The following is a 23,172-nucleotide window of genomic DNA, read 5'->3' as shown; positions in this document are numbered from 1 at the left end:
TGAAAAATGTCGAAAACTCAGGCTCTCGTTTTCTGGCTGTAACTTGAGCTGCGTTAATCGCAGCGTATTGGGACTGCGCCCAATCGATTTCTCTCGCAAAATCACGTCGGAATAGTGGCACAATTAATTTATTCCAGCACTTTTGGAAATCGCGAAAATTTTCGCCAAAAATACAAAGGGGTTAACCTTCCTTTTTTTTTGACCAAAAAATTTATCGTCTCAGAATTGATTTGTATGACTCTTTCCCGACCAATTGGACCCCAAGGAACTCAGAAAACGCAGCAAAAGGAGCGTGGGATCAACGGGAAAGAAGATACGAGAAAAAAAGCACCTGCTGAAAAATGTCGAAAATTCAGGTTTTCGTTTTTCGGCTGTAACTTTCGATGCGTTGATCGCAGCGTATTGGGACTGCGCCCAATCGATTTCTCTCGCAAAATTACGTCGGAATAGTGGCACAATTAATTTATTCCAGCACTTTTGGAAATCGCGAAAATTTTCGCCAAAAATACAAAGGGGTTAACCTTCCTTTTTTTTTGACCAAAAAATTTTTCGTCTCAGAATCGATTCGTATGACTCTTTTTCGACCAATTGGACCCCAAGGAACTCAGAAAACGCAGCAAAAGGAGCGTGGGATCAACGGGAGAGAAGGTACGAGGAAAAAAGCACCTGCTGAAAAATGTCGAAAATTCGGGTTTTCGTTTTTCGGCTGTAACTTTCGATGCGTTGATCGCAGCGTATTGGGACTGCGCCCAATCGATTTCTCTCGCGAAATTACGTCGGAATAGTGCCACAATTAATTTATTCCAGCACTTTTGGAAATCGCGAAAATTTTCGCCAAAAATACAAAGGGGTTAACCTTCCTTTTTTTTTGACCAAAAAATTTTTCGTCTCAGAATTGATTCGTTTGACTCTTTCCCGAACAATCGGACCCCAAGGAACTCAGAAAACCCAGCAAAAGGTGCGTGGGATCAACGGATGAGAAGATACGAGGAAAAAAGCACCTGCTAAAAAATGTCGAAAATTCAGGGTTTCGTTTTTCGGCTGTAACTTCCGATGCGTTGATCGCAGCGTATTGGGACTGCGCCCAATCGATTTCTCTCGCAAAATCACGTCGGAATAGTGGCACAATTAATTTATTCCGGCACTTTTGAAAATCGCGAAAATTTTCGCCAAAAATACAAAGGGGTTAACCTTCCTTTTTTTTTGACCAAAAAATTTTTCGTCTCAGAATTGATTCGTATGACTCTTCCCCGACCAATTGGACCCCAAGGAACTCAGAAAACGCAGCAAAAGGAGCGTGGGATCAACGGGAGAGAAGGTACGAGGAAAAAAGCACCTGCTAAAAAATGTCGAAAATTCAGGGTTTCGTTTTTCGGCTGTAACTTCCGATGCGTTGATCGCAGCGTATTGGGACTGCGCCCAATCGATTTCTCTCGCAAAATTACGTCGGAATAGTGCCACAATTAATTTATTCCAGCACTTTTGGAAATCGCGAAAATTTTCGCCAAAAATACAAAGGGGTTAACCTTCCTTTTTTTTTGACCAAAAAATTCATCGTCTCAGAATTGATTCGTATGACTCTTTTCCGACATATTGGACCCCAAGGAACTCAGAAAACGCAGCAAAAGGAGCGTGGGATCAACGGGAGAGAAGATACGAGGAAAAAAGCACCTGCTAAAAAATGTCGAAAATTCAGGGTTTCGTTTTTCGGCTGTAACTTTCGATGCTTTGATCGCAGCGTATTGGGACTGCGCCCAATCGATTTCTCTCGCAAAATTACGTCGGAATAGTGCCACAATTAATTTATTCCAGCACTTTTGGAAATCGCGAAAATTTTCGCCAAAAATACAAAGGGGTTAACCTTCCTTTTTTTTTGACCAAAAAATTTATCGTCTCAGAATTGATTCGTATGACTCTTTCCCGACCAATTGGACCCCAAGGAACTCAGAAAACGCAGCAAAAGGAGCGTGGGATCAACGGGAAAGAAGATACGAGGAAAAAAGCACCTGCTGAAAAATGTCGAAAATTCAGGTTTTCGTTTTTCGGCTGTAACTTTCGATGCGTTGATCGCAGCGTATTGGGACTGCGCCCAATCGATTTTTCTCGCAAAATTACGTCGGAATAGTGGCACAATTAATTTATTCCAGCACTTTTGGAAATCGCGAAAATTTTCGCCAAAAATACAAAGGGGTTAACCTTCATTTTTTTTTGACCAAAAAATTTTTCGTCTCAGAATCGATTCGTATGACTCTTTTTCGACCAATTGGACCCCAAGGAACTCAGAAAACGCAGCAAAAGGAGCGTGGGATTAACGGGAGAGAAGATACGAGGAAAAAAGCACCTGCTGAAAAATGTCGAAAATTCAGGTTTTTGTTTTTCGGCTGTAACTTTCGATGCTTTGATCGCAGCGTATTGGGACTGCGCCCAATCGATTTCTCTCGCAAAATTACGTCGGAATAGTGCCACAATTAATTTATTCCAGCACTTTTGGAAATCGCGAAAATTTTCGCCAAAAATACAAAGGGGTTAACCTTCCTTTTTTTTTGACCAAAAAATTTATCGTCTCAGAATTGATTCGTATGACTCTTTTCCGAAATATCGGACCCCAAGGAACTCAGAAAACGCAGCAAAAGGAGCGTGGGATCAACGGGAGAGAAGATACGAGGAAAAAAGCACCTGCTGAAAAATGTCGAAAATTCAGGTTTTCGTTTTTCGGCTGTAACTTTCGATGCGTTGATCGCAGCGTATTGGGACTGCGCCCAATCGATTTCTCTCGCAAAATTACGTCGGAATAGTGGCACAATTAATTTATTCCAGCACTTTTGGAAATCGCGAAAATTTTCGCCAAAAATACAAAGGGGTTAACCTTCCTTTTTTTTTGACCAAAAAATTTTTCGTCTCAGAATCGATTCGTATGACTCTTTTTCGACCAATTGGACCCCAAGGAACTCAGAAAACGCAGCAAAAGGAGCGTGGGATTAACGGGAGAGAAGATACGAGGAAAAAATTACCTGCTGAAAAATGTCGAAAATTCAGGTTTTTGTTTTTCGGCTGTAACTTTCGATGCTTTGATCGCAGCGTATTGGGACTGCGCCCAATCGATTTCTCTCGCAAAATTACTTCGGAATAGTGCCACAATTAATTTATTCCAGCACTTTTGGAAATCGCGAAAATTTTCGCCAAAAATACAAAGGGGTTAACCTTCCTTTTTTTTTGACCAAAAAATTTATCGTCTCAGAATTGATTCGTATGACTCTTTTCCGACATATTGGACCCCAAGGAACTCAGAAAACGCAGCAAAAGGAGCGTGGGATCAACGTGAGAGAAGATACGAGGAAAAAAGCACCTGCTGAAAAATGTCGAAAATTCGGGTTTTCGTTTTTCGGCTGTAACTTTCGATGCGTTGATCGCAGCGTATTATGACTGCGCCCAATCGATTTCTCTCGCAAAATCACGTCGGAATAGTGGCACAATTAATTTATTCCAGCACTTTTGGAAATCGCGAAAATTTTCGCCAAAAATACAAAGGGGTTAACCTTCCTTTTTTTTTGACCAAAAAATTTTTCGTCTCAGAATTGATTCGTATGACTTTTTCCCGAACAATCGGACCCCAAGGAACTCAGAAAACGCAGCAAAAGGAGCGTGGGATCAACGGGAGAGAGGATACGAGGAGATAAGAACCTGCTGAAAAATGTCGAAAATTCAGGTTTTCGTTTTTCGGCTGTAACTTTCGATGCGTTGATCGCAGCGTATTGGGACTGCGCCCAATCGATTTCTCTCGCAAAATTACGTCGGAATAGTGGCACAATTAATTTATTCCAGCACTTTTGGAAATCGCGAAAATTTTCACCAAAAATACAAAGGGGTTAACCTTCCTTTTTTTTTGACCAAAAAATTTTTCGTCTCAGAATCGATTCGTATGACTCTTTTTCGACCAATTGGACCCCAAGGAACTCAGAAAACGCAGCAAAAGGAGCGTGGGATTAACGGGAGAGAAGATACGAGGAAAAAAGCACCTGCTGAAAAATGTCGAAAATTCAGGTTTTTGTTTTTCGGCTGTAACTTTCGATGCTTTGATCGCAGCGTATTGGGACTGCGCCCAATCGATTTCTCTCGCAAAATTACGTCGGAATAGTGCCACAATTAATTTATTCCAGCACTTTTGAAAATCGCGAAAATTTTCGCCAAAAATACAAAGGGGTTAACCTTCCTTTTTTTTTGACCAAAAAATTTTTCGTCTCAGAATCGATTCGTATGACTCTTTCCCGACCAATTGGACCCCAAGGAACTCAGAAAACGCAGCAAAAGGAGCGTGGGATCAACGGGAAAGAAGATACGAGGAAAAAAGCACCTGCTGAAAAATGTCGAAAATTCAGGTTTTCGTTTTTCGGCTGTAACTTTCGATGCGTTGATCGCAGCGTATTGGGACTGCGCCCAATCGATTTCTCTCGCAAAATTACGTCGGAATAGTGGCACAATTAATTTATTCCAGCACTTTTGGAAATCGCGAAAATTTTCGCCAAAAATACAAAGGGGTTAACCTTCCTTTTTTTTTGACCAAAAAATTTTTCGTCTCAGAATCGATTCGTATGACTCTTTTTCGACCAATTGGACCCCAAGAAACTCAGAAAACGCAGCAAAAGGAGCGTGGGATTAACGGGAGAGAAGATACGAGGAAAAAAGCACCTGCTGAAAAATGTCGAAAATTCAGGTTTTTGTTTTTCGGCTGTAACTTTCGATGCTATGATCGCAGCGTATTGGGACTGCGCCCAATCGATTTCTCTTGCAAAATTACGTCGGAATAGTGCCACAATTAATTTATTCCAGCACTTTTGGAAATCGCGAAAATTTTCGCCAAAAATACAGAGGGGTTAACCCTCCTTTTTTTTTGTCCAAAAAATTTATCGTCTCAGAATTGATTCGTATGACTCTTTTCCGACATATTGGACCCCAAGGAACTCAGAAAACGCAGCAAAAGGAGCGTGGGATCAACGGGAGAGAAGATACGAGGAAAAAAGCACCTGCTGAAAAATGTCGAAAATTCGGGTTTTCGTTTTTCGGCTGTAACTTTCGATGCGTTGATCGCATCGTATTGGGACTGCGCCCAATCGATTTCTCTCGCAAAATCACGTCGGAATAGTGGCACAATTAATTTATTCCAGCACTTTTGGGAATCGCGAAAATTTTCGCCAAAAATACAAAGGGGTTAACCTTCCTTTTTTTTTGACCAAAAAATTTTTCGTCTCAGAATTGATTCGTATGACTCTTTCCCGAACAATCGGACCCCAAGGAACTCAGAAAACGCAGCAAAAGGAGCGTGGGATCAACGGGAGAGAGGATACGAGGAGATAAGAACCTGCTGAAAAATGTCGAAAATCCAGGTTTTCGTTTTTCGGCTGTAACTTTCGATGCGTTGATCGCAGCGTATTGGGACTGCGCCCAATCGATTTCTCTCGCAAAATTACGTCGGAATAGTGCCACAATTAATTTATTCCAGCACTTTTGGAAATCGCGAAAATTTTCGCCAAAAATACAAAGGGGTTAACCTTCCTTTTTTTTTGACCAAAAAATTTATCGTCTCAGAATTGATTCGTATGACTCTTTCCCGACCAAATGGACCCCAAGGAACTCAGAAAACGCAGCAAAAGGAGCGTGGGATCAACGGGAAAGAAGATACGAGGAAAAAAGCACCTGCTGAAAAATGTCGAAAATTCAGGTTTTCGTTTTTCGGCTGTAACTTTCGATGCGTTGATCGCAGCGTATTGAGACTGCGCCCAATCGATTTCTCTCGCAAAATTACGTCGGAATAGTGGCACAATTAATTTATTCCAGCACTTTTGGAAATCGCGAAAATTTTCGCCAAAAATACAAAGGGGTTAACCTTCCTTTTTTTTTGACCAAAGAATTTTTCGTCTCGGAATCGATTCGTATGACTCTTTTCCGACCAATTGGACCCCAAGGAACTCAGAAAACGCAGCAAAAGGAGCGTGGGATTAACGGGAGAGAAGATACGAGGAAAATAGCACCTGCTGAAAAATGTCGAAAATCCAGGTTTTCGTTTTTCGGCTGTAACTTTTGATGCGTTGATCGCAGCGTATTGGGACTGCGCCCAATCGATTTCTCTCGCAAAATTACGTCGGAATAGTGCCACAATTAATTTATTCCAGCACTTTTGGAAATCGCGAAAATTTTCGCCAAAAAAACAAAGGGGTTAACCTTCCTTTTTTTTTGACCAAAAAATTTATCGTCTCAGAATTGATTCGTATGACTCTTTTCCGACATATTGGACCCCAAGGAACTCAGAAAACGCAGCAAAAGGAGCGTGGGATCAACGGGAGAGAGGATACGAGGAGATAAGAACCTGCTGAAAAATGTCGAAAATCCAGGTTTTCGTTTTTCGGCTGTAACTTTCGATGCGTTGATCGCAGCGTATCGGGACTGCGCCCAATCGATTTCTCTCGCAAAATTACGTCGGAATAGTGCCACAATCAATTTATTCCAGCACTTTTGGAAATCGCGAAAATTTTCGCCAAAAATACAAAGGGGTTAACCTTCCTTTTTTTTTGACCAAAAAATTTATCGTCTCAGAATTTATTCGTATGACTCTTTCCCGACCTATTGGACCCCAAGGAACTCAGAAAACGCAGCAAAAGGAGCGTGGGATCAACGGGAAAGAAGATACGAGGAAAAAAGCACCTGCTGAAAAATGTCGAAAATTCAGGTTTTTGTTTTTCGGCTGTAACTTTCGATGCTTTGATCGCAGCGTATTGGGACTGCGCCCAATCGATTTCTCTTGCAAAATTACGTCGGAATAGTGCCACAATTAATTTATTCCAGCACTTTTGGAAATCGCGAAAATTTTCGCCAAAAATACAAAGGGGTTAACCTTCCTTTTTTTTTGACCAAAAAATTTATCGTCTCAGAATTGATTCGTATGACTCTTTTCCGACATATTGGACCCCAAGGAACTCAGAAAACGCAGCAAAAGGAGCGTGGGATCAACGTGAGAGAAGATACGAGGAAAAAAGCACCTGCTGAAAAATGTCGAAAATTCGGGTTTTCGTTTTTCGGCTGTAACTTTCGATGCGTTGATCGCAGCGTATTATGACTGCGCCCAATCGATTTCTCTCGCAAAATCACGTCGGAATAGTGGCACAATTAATTTATTCCAGCACTTTTGGAAATCGCGAAAATTTTCGCCAAAAATACAAAGGGGTTAACCTTCCTTTTTTTTTGACCAAAAAATTTTTCGTCTCAGAATTGATTCGTATGACTTTTTCCCGAACAATCGGACCCCAAGGAACTCAGAAAACGCAGCAAAAGGAGCGTGGGATCAACGGGAGAGAGGATACGAGGAGATAAGAACCTGCTGAAAAATGTCGAAAATTCGGGTTTTCGTTTTTCGGCTGTAACTTTCGATGCGTTGATCGCAGCGTATTGGGACTGCGCCCAATCGATTTCTCTCTCAAAATTACGTCGGAATAGTGGCACAATTAATTTATTCCAGCACTTTTGGAAATCGCGAAAATTTTCACCAAAAATACAAAGGGGTTAACCTTCCTTTTTTTTTGACCAAAAAATTTTTCGTCTCAGAATCGATTCGTATGACTCTTTTCCGACCAATTGGACCCCAAGGAACTCAGAAAACGCAGCAAAAGGAGCGTGGGATTAACGGGAGAGAAGATACGAGGAAAAAAGCACCTGCTGAAAAATGTCGAAAATTCAGGTTTTTGTTTTTCGGCTGTAACTTTCGATGCTTTGATCGCAGCGTATTGGGACTGCGCCCAATCGATTTCTCTCGCAAAATTACGTCGGAATAGTGCCACAATTAATTTATTCCAGCACTTTTGAAAATCGCGAAAATTTTCGCCAAAAATACAAAGGGGTTAACCTTCCTTTTTTTTTGACCAAAAAATTTTTCGTCTCAGAATCGATTCGTATGACTCTTTCCCGACCAATTGGACCTCAAGGAACTCAGAAAACGCAGCAAAAGGAGCGTGGGATTAACGGGAGAAAAGATACGAGAAAAAAAGCACCTGCTGAAAGATGTCGAAAATTCAGGTCTTTGTTTTTCGGCTGTAACTTTCGATGCTTTGATCGCAGCGTATTGGGACTGCGCCCAATCGATTTCTTTTGCAAAATTACGTCGGAATAGTGCCACAATTAATTTATTCCAGCACTTTTGGAAATCGCGAAAATTTTCGCCAAAAATACAAAGGGGTTAACCTTCATTTTTTTTTGACCAAAAAATTTTTCGTCTCAGAATCGATTCGTATGACTCTTTTCCGACATATCGGACCCCAAGGAACTCAGAAAACGCAGCAAAAGGAGCGTGGGATCAACGGGAGAGAGGATACGAGGAAAAAAGCACCTGCTAAAAAATGTCGAAAATTCAGGGTTTCGTTTTTCGGCTGTAACTTTCGATGCTTTGATCGCAGCGTATTGGGACTGCGCCCAATCGATTTCTCTCGCAAAATTACGTCGGAATAGTGCCACAATTAATTTATTCCAGCACTTTTGGAAATCGCGAAAATTTTCGCCAAAAATACAAAGGGGTTAACCTTCCTTTTTTTTTGACCAAAAAATTTATCGTCTCAGAATTGATTCGTATGACTCTTTCCCGACCAATTGGACCCCAAGGAACTCAGAAAACGCAGCAAAAGGAGCGTGGGATCAACGGGAAAGAAGATACGAGGAAAAAAGCACCTGCTGAAAAATGTCGAAAATTCAGGTTTTCGTTTTTCGGCTGTAACTTTCGATGCGTTGATCGCAGCGTATTGGGACTGCGCCCAATCGATTTTTCTCGCAAAATTACGTCGGAATAGTGGCACAATTAATTTATTCCAGCACTTTTGGAAATCGCGAAAATTTTCGCCAAAAATACAAAGGGGTTAACCTTCATTTTTTTTTGACCAAAAAATTTTTCGTCTCAGAATCGATTCGTATGACTCTTTTTCGACCAATTGGACCCCAAGGAACTCAGAAAACGCAGCAAAAGGAGCGTGGGATTAACGGGAGAGAAGATACGAGGAAAAAAGCACCTGCTGAAAAATGTCGAAAATTCAGGTTTTTGTTTTTCGGCTGTAACTTTCGATGCTTTGATCGCAGCGTATTGGGACTGCGCCCAATCGATTTCTCTCGCAAAATTACGTCGGAATAGTGCCACAATTAATTTATTCCAGCACTTTTGGAAATCGCGAAAATTTTCGCCAAAAATACAAAGGGGTTAACCTTCCTTTTTTTTTGACCAAAAAATTTATCGTCTCAGAATTGATTCGTATGACTCTTTTCCGAAATATCGGACCCCAAGGAACTCAGAAAACGCAGCAAAAGGAGCGTGGGATCAACGGGAGAGAAGATACGAGGAAAAAAGCACCTGCTGAAAAATGTCGAAAATTCGGGTTTTCGTTTTTCGGCTGTAACTTTCGATGCGTTGATCGCAGCGTATTGGGACTGCGCCCAATCGATTTCTCTCGCAAAATCACGTCGGAATAGTGGCACAATTAATTTATTCCAGCACTTTTGGAAATCGCGAAAATTTTCGCCAAAAATACAAAGGGGTTAACCTTCCTTTTTTTTTGACCAAAAAATTTATCGTCTCAGAATTGATTTGTATGACTCTTTCCCGACCAATTGGACCCCAAGGAACTCAGAAAACGCAGCAAAAGGAGCGTGGGATCAACGGGAAAGAAGATACGAGAAAAAAAGCACCTGCTGAAAAATGTCGAAAATTCAGGTTTTCGTTTTTCGGCTGTAACTTTCGATGCGTTGATCGCAGCGTATTGGGACTGCGCCCAATCGATTTCTCTCGCAAAATTACGTCGGAATAGTGGCACAATTAATTTATTCCAGCACTTTTGGAAATCGCGAAAATTTTCGCCAAAAATACAAAGGGGTTAACCTTCCTTTTTTTTTGACCAAAAAATTTTTCGTCTCAGAATCGATTCGTATGACTCTTTTTCGACCAATTGGACCCCAAGGAACTCAGAAAACGCAGCAAAAGGAGCGTGGGATTAACGGGAGAGAAGATACGAGGAAAAAATTACCTGCTGAAAAATGTCGAAAATTCAGGTTTTTGTTTTTCGGCTGTAACTTTCGATGCTTTGATCGCAGCGTATTGGGACTGCGCCCAATCGATTTCTCTCGCAAAATTACTTCGGAATAGTGCCACAATTAATTTATTCCAGCACTTTTGGAAATCGCGAAAATTTTCGCCAAAAATACAAAGGGGTTAACCTTCCTTTTTTTTTGACCAAAAAATTTATCGTCTCAGAATTGATTCGTATGACTCTTTTCCGACATATTGGACCCCAAGGAACTCAGAAAACGCAGCAAAAGGAGCGTGGGATCAACGTGAGAGAAGATACGAGGAAAAAAGCACCTGCTGAAAAATGTCGAAAATTCGGGTTTTCGTTTTTCGGCTGTAACTTTCGATGCGTTGATCGCAGCGTATTATGACTGCGCCCAATCGATTTCTCTCGCAAAATCACGTCGGAATAGTGGCACAATTAATTTATTCCAGCACTTTTGGAAATCGCGAAAATTTTCGCCAAAAATACAAAGGGGTTAACCTTCCTTTTTTTTTGACCAAAAAATTTTTCGTCTCAGAATTGATTCGTATGACTTTTTCCCGAACAATCGGACCCCAAGGAACTCAGAAAACGCAGCAAAAGGAGCGTGGGATCAACGGGAGAGAGGATACGAGGAGATAAGAACCTGCTGAAAAATGTCGAAAATTCAGGTTTTCGTTTTTCGGCTGTAACTTTCGATGCGTTGATCGCAGCGTATTGGGACTGCGCCCAATCGATTTCTCTCGCAAAATTACGTCGGAATAGTGGCACAATTAATTTATTCCAGCACTTTTGGAAATCGCGAAAATTTTCACCAAAAATACAAAGGGGTTAACCTTCCTTTTTTTTTGACCAAAAAATTTTTCGTCTCAGAATCGATTCGTATGACTCTTTTTCGACCAATTGGACCCCAAGGAACTCAGAAAACGCAGCAAAAGGAGCGTGGGATTAACGGGAGAGAAGATACGAGGAAAAAAGCACCTGCTGAAAAATGTCGAAAATTCAGGTTTTTGTTTTTCGGCTGTAACTTTCGATGCTTTGATCGCAGCGTATTGGGACTGCGCCCAATCGATTTCTCTCGCAAAATTACGTCGGAATAGTGCCACAATTAATTTATTCCAGCACTTTTGAAAATCGCGAAAATTTTCGCCAAAAATACAAAGGGGTTAACCTTCCTTTTTTTTTGACCAAAAAATTTTTCGTCTCAGAATCGATTCGTATGACTCTTTCCCGACCAATTGGACCCCAAGGAACTCAGAAAACGCAGCAAAAGGAGCGTGGGATCAACGGGAAAGAAGATACGAGGAAAAAAGCACCTGCTGAAAAATGTCGAAAATTCAGGTTTTCGTTTTTCGGCTGTAACTTTCGATGCGTTGATCGCAGCGTATTGGGACTGCGCCCAATCGATTTCTCTCGCAAAATTACGTCGGAATAGTGGCACAATTAATTTATTCCAGCACTTTTGGAAATCGCGAAAATTTTCGCCAAAAATACAAAGGGGTTAACCTTCCTTTTTTTTTGACCAAAAAATTTTTCGTCTCAGAATCGATTCGTATGACTCTTTTTCGACCAATTGGACCCCAAGGAACTCAGAAAACGCAGCAAAAGGAGCGTGGGATTAACGGGAGAGAAGATACGAGGAAAAAAGCACCTGCTGAAAAATGTCGAAAATTCAGGTTTTTGTTTTTCGGCTGTAACTTTCGATGCTATGATCGCAGCGTATTGGGACTGCGCCCAATCGATTTCTCTTGCAAAATTACGTCGGAATAGTGCCACAATTAATTTATTCCAGCACTTTTGGAAATCGCGAAAATTTTCGCCAAAAATACAGAGGGGTTAACCCTCCTTTTTTTTTGTCCAAAAAATTTATCGTCTCAGAATTGATTCGTATGACTCTTTTCCGACATATTGGACCCCAAGGAACTCAGAAAACGCAGCAAAAGGAGCGTGGGATCAACGGGAGAGAAGATACGAGGAAAAAAGCACCTGCTGAAAAATGTCGAAAATTCGGGTTTTCGTTTTTCGGCTGTAACTTTCGATGCGTTGATCGCATCGTATTGGGACTGCGCCCAATCGATTTCTCTCGCAAAATCACGTCGGAATAGTGGCACAATTAATTTATTCCAGCACTTTTGGGAATCGCGAAAATTTTCGCCAAAAATACAAAGGGGTTAACCTTCCTTTTTTTTTGACCAAAAAATTTTTCGTCTCAGAATTGATTCGTATGACTCTTTCCCGAACAATCGGACCCCAAGGAACTCAGAAAACGCAGCAAAAGGAGCGTGGGATCAACGGGAGAGAGGATACGAGGAGATAAGAACCTGCTGAAAAATGTCGAAAATCCAGGTTTTCGTTTTTCGGCTGTAACTTTCGATGCGTTGATCGCAGCGTATTGGGACTGCGCCCAATCGATTTCTCTCGCAAAATTACGTCGGAATAGTGCCACAATTAATTTATTCCAGCACTTTTGGAAATCGCGAAAATTTTCGCCAAAAATACAAAGGGGTTAACCTTCCTTTTTTTTTGACCAAAAAATTTATCGTCTCAGAATTGATTCGTATGACTCTTTCCCGACCAAATGGACCCCAAGGAACTCAGAAAACGCAGCAAAAGGAGCGTGGGATCAACGGGAAAGAAGATACGAGGAAAAAAGCACCTGCTGAAAAATGTCGAAAATTCAGGTTTTCGTTTTTCGGCTGTAACTTTCGATGCGTTGATCGCAGCGTATTGAGACTGCGCCCAATCGATTTCTCTCGCAAAATTACGTCGGAATAGTGGCACAATTAATTTATTCCAGCACTTTTGGAAATCGCGAAAATTTTCGCCAAAAATACAAAGGGGTTAACCTTCCTTTTTTTTTGACCAAAGAATTTTTCGTCTCGGAATCGATTCGTATGACTCTTTTCCGACCAATTGGACCCCAAGGAACTCAGAAAACGCAGCAAAAGGAGCGTGGGATTAACGGGAGAGAAGATACGAGGAAAATAGCACCTGCTGAAAAATGTCGAAAATCCAGGTTTTCGTTTTTCGGCTGTAACTTTTGATGCGTTGATCGCAGCGTATTGGGACTGCGCCCAATCGATTTCTCTCGCAAAATTACGTCGGAATAGTGCCACAATTAATTTATTCCAGCACTTTTGGAAATCGTGAAAATTTTCGCCAAAAAAACAAAGGGGTTAACCTTCCTTTTTTTTTGACCAAAAAATTTATCGTCTCAGAATTGATTCGTATGACTCTTTTCCGACATATTGGACCCCAAGGAACTCAGAAAACGCAGCAAAAGGAGCGTGGGATCAACGGGAGAGAGGATACGAGGAGATAAGAACCTGCTGAAAAATGTCGAAAATCCAGGTTTTCGTTTTTCGGCTGTAACTTTCGATGCGTTGATCGCAGCGTATCGGGACTGCGCCCAATCGATTTCTCTCGCAAAATTACGTCGGAATAGTGCCACAATCAATTTATTCCAGCACTTTTGGAAATCGCGAAAATTTTCGCCAAAAATACAAAGGGGTTAACCTTCCTTTTTTTTTGACCAAAAAATTTATCGTCTCAGAATTTATTCGTATGACTCTTTCCCGACCAATTGGACCCCAAGGAACTCAGAAAACGCAGCAAAAGGAGCGTGGGATCAACGGGAAAGAAGATACGAGGAAAAAAGCACCTGCTGAAAAATGTCGAAAATTCAGGTTTTTGTTTTTCGGCTGTAACTTTCGATGCTTTGATCGCAGCGTATTGGGACTGCGCCCAATCGATTTCTCTTGCAAAATTACGTCGGAATAGTGCCACAATTAATTTATTCCAGCACTTTTGGAAATCGCGAAAATTTTCGCCAAAAATACAAAGGGGTTAACCTTCCTTTTTTTTTGACCAAAAAATTTATCGTCTCAGAATTGATTCGTATGACTCTTTTCCGACATATTGGACCCCAAGGAACTCAGAAAACGCAGCAAAAGGAGCGTGGGATCAACGTGAGAGAAGATACGAGGAAAAAAGCACCTGCTGAAAAATGTCGAAAATTCGGGTTTTCGTTTTTCGGCTGTAACTTTCGATGCGTTGATCGCAGCGTATTATGACTGCGCCCAATCGATTTCTCTCGCAAAATCACGTCGGAATAGTGGCACAATTAATTTATTCCAGCACTTTTGGAAATCGCGAAAATTTTCGCCAAAAATACAAAGGGGTTAACCTTCCTTTTTTTTTGACCAAAAAATTTTTCGTCTCAGAATTGATTCGTATGACTTTTTCCCGAACAATCGGACCCCAAGGAACTCAGAAAACGCAGCAAAAGGAGCGTGGGATCAACGGGAGAGAGGATACGAGGAGATAAGAACCTGCTGAAAAATGTCGAAAATTCGGGTTTTCGTTTTTCGGCTGTAACTTTCGATGCGTTGATCGCAGCGTATTGGGACTGCGCCCAATCGATTTCTCTCTCAAAATTACGTCGGAATAGTGGCACAATTAATTTATTCCAGCACTTTTGGAAATCGCGAAAATTTTCACCAAAAATACAAAGGGGTTAACCTTCCTTTTTTTTTGACCAAAAAATTTTTCGTCTCAGAATCGATTCGTATGACTCTTTTCCGACCAATTGGACCCCAAGGAACTCAGAAAACGCAGCAAAAGGAGCGTGGGATTAACGGGAGAGAAGATACGAGGAAAAAAGCACCTGCTGAAAAATGTCGAAAATTCAGGTTTTTGTTTTTCGGCTGTAACTTTCGATGCTTTGATCGCAGCGTATTGGGACTGCGCCCAATCGATTTCTCTCGCAAAATTACGTCGGAATAGTGCCACAATTAATTTATTCCAGCACTTTTGAAAATCGCGAAAATTTTCGCCAAAAATACAAAGGGGTTAACCTTCCTTTTTTTTTGACCAAAAAATTTTTCGTCTCAGAATCGATTCGTATGACTCTTTCCCGACCAATTGGACCTCAAGGAACTCAGAAAACGCAGCAAAAGGAGCGTGGGATTAACGGGAGAAAAGATACGAGAAAAAAAGCACCTGCTGAAAGATGTCGAAAATTCAGGTCTTTGTTTTTCGGCTGTAACTTTCGATGCTTTGATCGCAGCGTATTGGGACTGCGCCCAATCGATTTCTTTTGCAAAATTACGTCGGAATAGTGCCACAATTAATTTATTCCAGCACTTTTGGAAATCGCGAAAATTTTCGCCAAAAATACAAAGGGGTTAACCTTCATTTTTTTTTGACCAAAAAATTTTTCGTCTCAGAATCGATTCGTATGACTCTTTTTCGACCAATTGGACCCCAAGGAACTCAGAAAACGCAGCAAAAGGAGCGTGGGATTAACGGGAGAGAAGATACGAGGAAAAAAGCACCTGCTGAAAAATGTCGAAAATTCAGGTTTTTGTTTTTCGGCTGTAACTTTCGATGCTTTGATCGCAGCGTATTGGGACTGCGCCCAATCGATTTCTCTCGCAAAATTACGTCGGAATAGTGCCACAATTAATTTATTCCAGCACTTTTGGAAATCGCGAAAATTTTCGCCAAAAATACAAAGGGGTTAACCTTCCTTTTTTTTTGACCAAAAAATTTATCGTCTCAGAATTGATTCGTATGACTCTTTTCCGACATATCGGACCCCAAGGAACTCAGAAAACGCAGCAAAAGGAGCGTGGGATCAACGGGAGAGAGGATACGAGGAGATAAGAACCTGCTGAAAAATGTCGAAAATCCAGGTTTTCGTTTTTCGGCTGTAACTTTCGATGCGTTGATGGCAGCGTATTGGGACTGCGCCCAATCGATTTCTCTCGCAAAATGACGTCGGAATAGTGCCACAATTAATTTATTCCAGCACTTTTGGAAATCGCGAAAATTTTCGCCAAAAATACAAAGGGGTTAACCTTCCTTTTTTTTTGACCAAAAAATTTATCGTCTCAGAATTGATTCGTATGACTCTTTCCCGACCAATTGGACCCCAAGGAACTCAGAAAACGCAGCAAAAGGAGCGTGGGATCAACGGGAAAGAAGATACGAGAAAAAAAGCACCTGCTGAAAAATGTCGAAAATTCAGGTTTTCGTTTTTCGGCTGTAACTTTCGATGCGTTGATCGCAGCGTATTGGGACTGCGCCCAATCGATTTCTCTCGCAAAATTACGTCGGAATAGTGGCACAATTAATTTATTCCAGCACTTTTGGAAATCGCGAAAATTTTCGCCAAAAATACAAAGGGGTTAACCTTCCTTTTTTTTTGACCAAAAAATTTTTCGTCTCAGAATCGATTCGTATGACTCTTTTTCGACCAATTGGACCCCAAGGAACTCAGAAAACGCAGCAAAAGGAGCGTGGGATTAACGGGCGAGAAGATACGAGGAAAAAATTACCTGCTGAAAAATGTCGAAAATTCAGGTTTTTGTTTTTCGGCTGTAACTTTCGATGCTTTGATCGCAGCGTATTGGGACTGCGCCCAATCGATTTCTCTCGCAAAATTACTTCGGAATAGTGCCACAATTAATTTATTCCAGCACTTTTGGAAATCGCGAAAATTTTCGCCAAAAATACAAAGGGGTTAACCTTCCTTTTTTTTTGACCAAAAAATTTATCGTCTCAGAATTGATTCGTATGACTCTTTTCCGACATATTGGACCCCAAGGAACTCAGAAAACGCAGCAAAAGGAGCGTGGGATCAACGTGAGAGAAGATACGAGGAAAAAAGCACCTGCTGAAAAATGTCGAAAATTCGGGTTTTCGTTTTTCGGCTGTAACTTTCGATGCGTTGATCGCAGCGTATTATGACTGCGCCCAATCGATTTCTCTCGCAAAATCACGTCGGAATAGTGGCACAATTAATTTATTCCAGCACTTTTGGAAATCGCGAAAATTTTCGCCAAAAATACAAAGGGGTTAACCTTCCTTTTTTTTTGACCAAAAAATTTTTCGTCTCAGAATTGATTCGTATGACTTTTTCCCGAACAATCGGACCCCAAGGAACTCAGAAAACGCAGCAAAAGGAGCGTGGGATCAACGGGAGAGAAGATACGAGGAAAAAAGCACCTGCTGAAAAATGTCGAAAATTCGGGTTTTCGTTTTTCGGCTGTAACTTTCGATGCGTTGATCGCAGCGTATTGGGACTGCGCCCAATCGATTTCTCTCGCAAAATCACGTCGGAATAGTGGCACAATTAATTTATTCCAGCACTTTCGGAAATCGCGAAAATTTTCGCCAAAAATACAAAGGGGTTAACCTTCCTTTTTTTTTGACCAAAAAATTTTTCGTCTCAGAATCGATTCGTATGACTCTTTCCCGACCAATTGGACCCCAAGGAACTCAGAAAACGCAGCAAAAGGAGCGTGGGATCAACGGGAGAGAGGATACGAGGAGATAAGAACCTGCTGAAAAATGTCGAAAATCCAGGTTTTCGTTTTTCGGCTGTAACTTTCGATGCGTTGATGGCAGCGTATTGGGACTGCGCCCAATCGATTTCTCTCGCAAAATGACGTCGGAATAGTGCCACAATTAATTTATTCCAGCACTTTTGGAAATCGCGAAAATTTTCGCCAAAAATACAAAGGGGTTAACCTTCCTTTTTTTTTGACCAAAAAATTTATCGTCTCAGAATTGATTCGTATGACTCTTTCCCGACCAATTGGACCCCAAGGAACTCAGAAAACGCAGCAAAAGGAGCGTGGGATCAACGGGAAAGAAGATACGAGAAAAAAAGCACCTGCTGAAAAATGTCGAAAATTCAGGTTTTCGTTTTTCGGCTGTAACTTTCGATGCGTTGATCGCAGCGTATTGGGACTGCGCCCAATCGATTTCTCTCGCAAAATTACGTCGGAATAGTGGCACAATTAATTTATTCCAGCACTTTTGGAAATCGCGAAAATTTTCGCCAAAAATACAAAGGGGTTAACCTTCCTTTTTTTTTGACCAAAAAATTTTTCGTCTCAGAATCGATTCGTATGACTCTTTTTCGACCAATTGGACCCCAAGGAACTCAGAAAACGCAGCAAAAGGAGCGTGGGATTAACGGGCGAGAAGATACGAGGAAAAAATTACCTGCTGAAAAATGTCGAAAATTCAGGTTTTTGTTTTTCGGCTGTAACTTTCGATGCTTTGATCGCAGCGTATTGGGACTGCGCCCAATCGATTTCTCTCGCAAAATTACTTCGGAATAGTGCCACAATTAATTTATTCCAGCACTTTTGGAAATCGCGAAAATTTTCGCCAAAAATACAAAGGGGTTAACCTTCCTTTTTTTTTGACCAAAAAATTTATCGTCTCAGAATTGATTCGTATGACTCTTTTCCGACATATTGGACCCCAAGGAACTCAGAAAACGCAGCAAAAGGAGCGTGGGATCAACGTGAGAGAAGATACGAGGAAAAAAGCACCTGCTGAAAAATGTCGAAAATTCGGGTTTTCGTTTTTCGGCTGTAACTTTCGATGCGTTGATCGCAGCGTATTATGACTGCGCCCAATCGATTTCTCTCGCAAAATCACGTCGGAATAGTGGCACAATTAATTTATTCCAGCACTTTTGGAAATCGCGAAAATTTTCGCCAAAAATACAAAGGGGTTAACCTTCCTTTTTTTTTGACCAAAAAATTTTTCGTCTCAGAATTGATTCGTATGACTTTTTCCCGAACAATCGGACCCCAAGGAACTCAGAAAACGCAGCAAAAGGAGCGTGGGATCAACGGGAGAGAAGATACGAGGAAAAAAGCACCTGCTGAAAAATGTCGAAAATTCAGGTTTTTGTTTTTCGGCTGTAACTTTCGATGCTTTGATCGCAGCGTATTGGGACTGCGCCCAATCGATTTCTCTCGCAAAATTACGTCGGAATAGTGCCACAATTAATTTATTCCAGCACTTTTGAAAATCGCGAAAATTTTCGCCAAAAATACAAAGGGGTTAACCTTCCTTTTTTTTTGACCAAAAAATTTTTCGTCTCAGAATCGATTCGTATGACTCTTTCCAGACCAATTGGACCCCAAGGAACTCAGAAAACGCAGCAAAAGGAGCGTGGGATCAACGGGAAAGAAGATACGAGGAAAAAAGCACCTGCTGAAAAATGTCGAAAATTCAGGTTTTCGTTTTTCGGCTGTAACTTTCGATGCTTTGATCGCAGCGTATTGGGACTGCGCCCAATCGATTTCTCTCGCAAAATTACGTCGGAATAGTGCCACAATTAATTTATTCCAGCACTTTTGGAAATCGCGAAAATTTTCGCCAAAAATACAAAGGGGTTAACCTTCCTTTTTTTTTGACCAAAAAATTTTTCGTCTCAGAATTGATTCGTATGACTCTTTTCCGACATATTGGACCCCAAGGAACTCAGAAAACGCAGCAAAAGGAGCGTGGGATCAACGGGAGAGAAGATACGAGGAAAAAAGCACCTGCTGAAAAATGTCGAAAATTCGGGTTTTCGTTTTTCGGCTGTAACTTTCGATGCGTTGATCGCAGCGTATTGGGACTGCGCCCAATCGATTTCTCTCGCAAAATCACGTCGGAATAGTGGCACAATTAATTTATTCCAGCACTTTTGGAAATCGCGAAAATTTTCGCCAAAAATACAAAGGGGTTAACCTTCCTTTTTTTTTGACCAAAAAATTTTTCGTCTCAGAATCGATTCGTATGACTCTTTCCCAACCAATTGGACCCCAAGGAACTCAGAAAACGCAGCAAAAGGAGCGTGGGATCAACGGGAGAGAGGATACGAGGAGATAAGAACCTGCTGAAAAATGTCGAAAATCCAGGTTTTCGTTTTTCGGCTGTAACTTTCGATGCGTTGATCGCAGCGTATTGGGACTGCGCCCAATCGATTTCTCTCGCGAAATTACGTCGGAATAGTGCCACAATTAATTTATTTCAGCACTTTTGGAAATCGCGAAAATTTTCGCCAAAAATACAAAGGGGTTAACCTTCCTTTTTTTTTGACCAAAAAATTTATCGTCTCAGAATTGATTCGTATGACTCTTTCCCGACCAATTGGACCCCAAGGAACTCAGAAAACGCAGCAAAAGGAGCGTGGGATCAACGGGAAAGAAGATACGAGGAAAAAAGCACCTGCTGAAAAATGTCGAAAATTCAGGTTTTCGTTTTTCGGCTGTAACTTTCGATGCGTTGATCGCAGCGTATTGAGACTGCGCCCAATCGATTTCTCTCGCAAAATTACGTCGGAATAGTGGCACAATTAATTTATTCCAGCACTTTTGGAAATCGCGAAAATTTTCGCCAAAAATACAAAGGGGTCAACCTTCCTTTTTTTTTGACCAAAAAATTTTTCGTCTCAGAATCGATTCGTATGACTCTTTTTCGACCAATTGGACCCCAAGGAACTCAGAAAGCGCAGCAAAAGGAGCGTGGGATTAACGGGAGAGAAGATACGAGGAAAAAAGCACCTGCTGAAAAATGTCGAAAATTCAGGTTTTTGTTTTTCGGCTGTAACTTTCGATGCTATGATCGCAGCGTATTGGGACTGCGCCCAATCGATTTCTCTTGCAAAATTACGTCGGAATAGTGCCACAATTAATTTATTCCAGCACTTTTGGAAATCGCGAAAATTTTCGCCAAAAATACAGAGGGGTTAACCCTCCTTTTTTTTTGACCAAAAAATTTATCGTCTTAGAATTGATTCGTATGACTCTTTTCCGACATATTGGACCCCAAGGAACTCAGAAAACGCAGCAAAAGGAGCGTGGGATCAACGGGAGAGAAGATACGAGGAAAAAAGCACCTGCTGAAAAATGTCGAAAATTCGGGTTTTCGTTTTTCGGCTGTAACTTTCGATGCGTTGATCGCAGCGTATTGGGACTGCGCCCAATCGATTTCCCTCGCAAAATCACGTCGGAATAGTGGCACAATTACCTTATTCCAGCACTTTTGGAAATCGCGAAAATTTCAGCCAAAAATACAAAGGGGTTAACCTTCCTTTTTTTTTGACCAAAAACTTTTTCGTCTCAGAATTGATTCGTATGACTCTTTCCCGAACAATCGGACCCCAACAAACTCAGAAAACGCAGCAAAAGGAGCGTGGGATCAACGGGAGAGAGGATACGAGGAGATAAGAACCTGCTGAAAAATGTCGAAAATCCGGGTTTTCGTTTTTCGGCTGTAACTTTCGATGCGTTGATCGCAGCGTATTGGGACTGCGCCCAATCGATTTCTCTCGCAAAATTACGTCGGAATAGTGCCACAATCAATTTATTCCAGCACTTTTGGAAATCGCGAAAATTTTCGCCAAAAATACAAAGGGGTTAACCTTCCTTTTTTTTTGACCAAAAAATTTATCGTCTCAAAATTGATTCGTATGACTCTTTCCCGACCAATTGGACCCCAAGAAACTCAGAAAACGCAGCAAAAGGAGCGTGGGATTAACGGGAGAGAAGATACGAGGAAAGAAGCACCTGCTGAAAAATGTCGAAAATTCAGGTTTTTGTTTTTCGGCTGTAACTTTTGATGCTTTGATCGCAGCGTATTGGGACTGCGCCCAATCGATTTCTCTCGCAAAATTACGTCGGAATAGTGCCACAATTAATTTATTACAGCACTTTTGGAAATCGCGAAAATTTTCGCCAAAAATACAAAGGGGTTAACCTTCCTTTTTTTTTGACCAAAAAATTTTTCGTCTCAGAATCGATTCGTATGACTCTTTTCCGACCAATTGGACCCCAAGGAACTCAGAAAACGCAGCAAAAGGAGCGTGGGATTAACGGGAGAGAAGATACGAGGAAAAAAGCACCTGCTGAAAAATGTCGAAAATTCAGGTTTTTGTTTTTCGGCTGTAACTTTCGATGCTTTGATCGCAGCGTATTGGGACTGCGCCCAATCGATTTCTCTCGCAAAATTACGTCGGAATAGTGCCACAATTAATTTATTCCAGCACTTTTGAAAATCGCGAAAATTTTCGCCAAAAATACAAAGGGGTTAACCTTCCTTTTTTTTTGACCAAAAAATTTTTCGTCTCAGAATCGATTCGTATGACTCTTTCCAGACCAATTGGACCCCAAGGAACTCAGAAAACGCAGCAAAAGGAGCGTGGGATCAACGGGAAAGAAGATACGAGGAAAAAAGCACCTGCTGAAAAATGTCGAAAATTCAGGTTTTCGTTTTTCGGCTGTAACTTTCGATGCTTTGATCGCAGCGTATTGGGACTGCGCCCAATCGATTTCTCTCGCAAAATTACGTCGGAATAGTGCCACAATTAATTTATTCCAGCACTTTTGGAAATCGCGAAAATTTTCGCCAAAAATACAAAGGGGTTAACCTTCCTTTTTTTTTGACCAAAAAATTTTTCGTCTCAGAATTGATTCGTATGACTCTTTTCCGACATATTGGACCCCAAGGAACTCAGAAAACGCAGCAAAAGGAGCGTGGGATCAACGGGAGAGAAGATACGAGGAAAAAAGCACCTGCTGAAAAATGTCGAAAATTCGGGTTTTCGTTTTTCGGCTGTAACTTTCGATGCGTTGATCGCAGCGTATTGGGACTGCGCCCAATCGATTTCTCTCGCAAAATCACGTCGGAATAGTGGCACAATTAATTTATTCCAGCACTTTTGGAAATCGCGAAAATTTTCGCCAAAAATACAAAGGGGTTAACCTTCCTTTTTTTTTGACCAAAAAATTTTTCGTCTCAGAATCGATTCGTATGACTCTTTCCCAACCAATTGGACCCCAAGGAACTCAGAAAACGCAGCAAAAGGAGCGTGGGATCAACGGGAGAGAGGATACGAGGAGATAAGAACCTGCTGAAAAATGTCGAAAATCCAGGTTTTCGTTTTTCGGCTGTAACTTTCGATGCGTTGATCGCAGCGTATTGGGACTGCGCCCAATCGATTTCTCTCGCAAAATTACGTCGGAATAGTGCCACAATTAATTTATTCCAGCACTTTTGGAAATCGCGAAAATTTTCGCCAAAAATACAAAGGGGTTAACCTTCCTTTTTTTTTGACCAAAAAATTTATCGTCTCAGAATTGATTCGTATGACTCTTTCCCGACCAATTGGACCCCAAGGAACTCAGAAAACGCAGCAAAAGGAGCGTGGGATCAACGGGAAAGAAGATACGAGGAAAAAAGCACCTGCTGAAAAATGTCGAAAATTCAGGTTTTCGTTTTTCGGCTGTAACTTTCGATGCGTTGA

At 41.3% G+C, this 23,172-nt stretch overlaps 1 protein-coding gene across 5 annotated transcripts in view; it reads left to right on the top strand.

The window, feature by feature from the left end:
- The window catches only part of LOC107221612 (hemicentin-2), a 302,996-nt gene that overhangs the window by 186,455 nt on the left and 93,369 nt on the right, over positions 1 to 23,172 (top strand). The window lies entirely within an intron of this gene.

The sequence above is a fragment of the Neodiprion lecontei genome, chromosome 6 (genome assembly GCF_021901455.1).
Source record: "Neodiprion lecontei isolate iyNeoLeco1 chromosome 6, iyNeoLeco1.1, whole genome shotgun sequence".
Taxonomy (NCBI): domain Eukaryota; kingdom Metazoa; phylum Arthropoda; class Insecta; order Hymenoptera; family Diprionidae; genus Neodiprion; species Neodiprion lecontei.
The sequence above is the reverse complement of the archived record's forward strand: the minus strand, read 5'-3'. Positions and strand labels throughout refer to the sequence as shown.